The 2,236-nt window shown below is 60.2% G+C and overlaps 1 protein-coding gene across 1 annotated transcript in view; it reads left to right on the top strand.

Moving 5' to 3' along the window:
• Positions 1–325: 325 nt before the first annotated feature.
• Positions 326–2,236, top strand: part of AIF1L (allograft inflammatory factor 1-like) — an 11,061-nt gene continuing 9,150 nt past the window's right edge. The window contains exon 1 of the mRNA XM_010856795.1: positions 326–476. The gene's annotated coding sequence lies outside the window, so the exon portion shown is untranslated. The remainder of the gene's footprint in view (positions 477–2,236) is intronic.

The raw sequence follows: 2,236 nt of genomic DNA, 5'->3' as shown, positions 1-2,236 counted from the left end.
TTCAAAGAGGGGTCAACTGGCTTAGGATCGCCTACTTAAGGAGTTCATGCTGGAACCATGTGACTTGCCTTTGCAGCTCACGGCTTTGTGGAACTTGAAGCTGGGGTGCCCAGAGGGGAAGCCCAGGCCCCTGTGCCCCTACTTCAGAGGCTGACTGAAGGTGCTTTGTCTTCCAGAGCAGAACCGCTGGGCCTCACCCCCAGCTGCTAAACAAACTTCCTACCCACGGGCTGGACCATGCAGGTCTGCCCCTGAGGGTTGACAGGAGGCCAGGATAAACCTTAAAGCCTCCCGCCCAGTCCGGCCAAGCCCAGCCACCTGGCAGGAGGGGCAGCACCGGGCAGGGGGCTGTGTGCTGGTGAGCTTTGCCTGCTGACCGCCTGCTCCTTGCTGTCCTCTTCCTCCGTAGGAGTTCCTCTGCGACCAAAAGTACAGTGATGAAGAGAACCTGCCGGAAAAGCTCACAGCCTTTAAAGGTGAGCTGGGGCTGGCTGCCCCCCGCCCCCAGGAGAGCTGGGTGGCCCCCCTTGCCCTCCTCACACATAGCGTTCCTCATCCACGAGGCCAGGCTGCACCCCAGTTTCATCCAGAACACCCCACTTCCAGGCGGACTATGAGACAGGGTGCCCAGTCCTGGGGACACCCCTCGCCCGCAGGCCCCAGACCCGCCCTGGCCCTCTCTCCCCTCCGCTGCCCAGCGTGGCTCAGGTTGGCTCCTGCCCGTCACTGCCCAGGCCCGCCCTGCTCGCTCCCGGGGCCCCAGGACACAATCGGCTCTTTGTCACTGCGCTTGCCTCCCCTCCTCCGCAGTGGAGCGTCTCGGGAGCCCCTGTGGAGAATGGACGTTTGTGTCACCACAGTGGGGCAGGGGGCAGAGTTTCTGCCCATTGAATCCCCAGCAGCACAGGATGAAAAGAAAACAGGGCCTAGGAGCCCGCGCGGGGCGGAGGCGGCAGAAAGGTCCCTCTGTTCTGGGCCCTGGTGCTTGGTTCCCAGCCAGCGGCTCGAAAGGAGAGGAGCCGTGCACAGAAGGAGCCGGACAGACCTACCTTTGGTGCCTGGGAGATGCACTCCGGGTGTGGGAGCCCTGGGCGTGCTGGGGAACCACTCGAACTTGGCCTTGTGGGCATCCTCGCTGCTCCAGGGCAGAGAGCTGGCCAGTGCTCCTTGGACTGCTTACAGCTCAGCCGTCCTTAAGGCAGGACACCAACGGCTGAACATGTGCTGACCACTGACCTTGTGCTCAGGGTTGCAGATCTCCCTGCCTCAGCCCAATCCAAGCCTCAAGGAGATGGTGCAGATGAAGAAACTCAGGCTCAGAGAGGTGGTGTCACTTGCCTGGGGTCACACAGCTCACTACTGGCAGAGTTGGGTCTTCAACCCATATTGGTCTTACTCCAAAGCCTCTGCTCTTAACCATTACACAATTGGTGCTTTTTACATCATAAAGAAAGAAAAAAGGAAGGAAGAAGGAAAAGAAGTAGAAGACAGACACCCCCGCCCTGGCAGGTCCTTCTGCCCCTCCCCTCCCTGTGCCAACGCAGAGCGGCCGGTCTCTTTCCTTCTCCCTGAATACCAACAGGGTCACTCTTCAGAGGTGGCTCTGAGAGGAGGGATAGAGGTCCCAGGGGATCCACGCTCCTGGTCCTCATTGGGATGTAGGATGGGGTCCATCCTGGGACCACAGGAAGATACCTAGGAAGTGAAGGGAATGTGGAAGTTTTAAATCACTCACTCATTTTATCTCCGAATGAGCCCTACTAGGCACCAGGCCATTTGGGACCTGGGGGCACAAGGAACACACACGGGGCGGCCCCCTGGCCAAAGGAGCCCATGTCCTCGTGGGGGAAGGGTGGTGAAGAGAGAGCAAGGGAGTGGAAAGTGTGTCAGATGATAGCAGGTGCCTTGTGGGGGTGACGGGGCCCAGTTAGAAAGGCGGGGGCCCCTGAAAGCAAGAGGAAAGGCCCTGAGAATTCCTGAGGGACATTCCAGGCAGAGGGATGGCAAGGCTAAAGCAGGAGCAGGTGGGAGATGGGCCAGGAGCCATAATATGCTGCTGGGGGGAGCAGGGTGGGATGGGGGGTTGAAGGGGAGAGGGAGGCCTGGAGTCTGGAGGGCAGATGCTTGTGAAGGTCACAGGGCCTTGCAGGTCACTGGGAGGATCTTGGCTCTCTCATGCTGGCTGCTGGGTGCAGAAGACACCCCGAAGGTTCCGCCCTCCTGTGGCAGGGGCGGA

The sequence above is a fragment of the Bison bison genome, unplaced genomic scaffold (assembly GCF_000754665.1).
Source record: "Bison bison bison isolate TAMUID 2011002044 unplaced genomic scaffold, Bison_UMD1.0 scf7180017864375, whole genome shotgun sequence".
NCBI classification, from domain to species: domain Eukaryota; kingdom Metazoa; phylum Chordata; class Mammalia; order Artiodactyla; family Bovidae; genus Bison; species Bison bison.
This window is presented reverse-complemented; position numbering and strand designations above follow the sequence as displayed.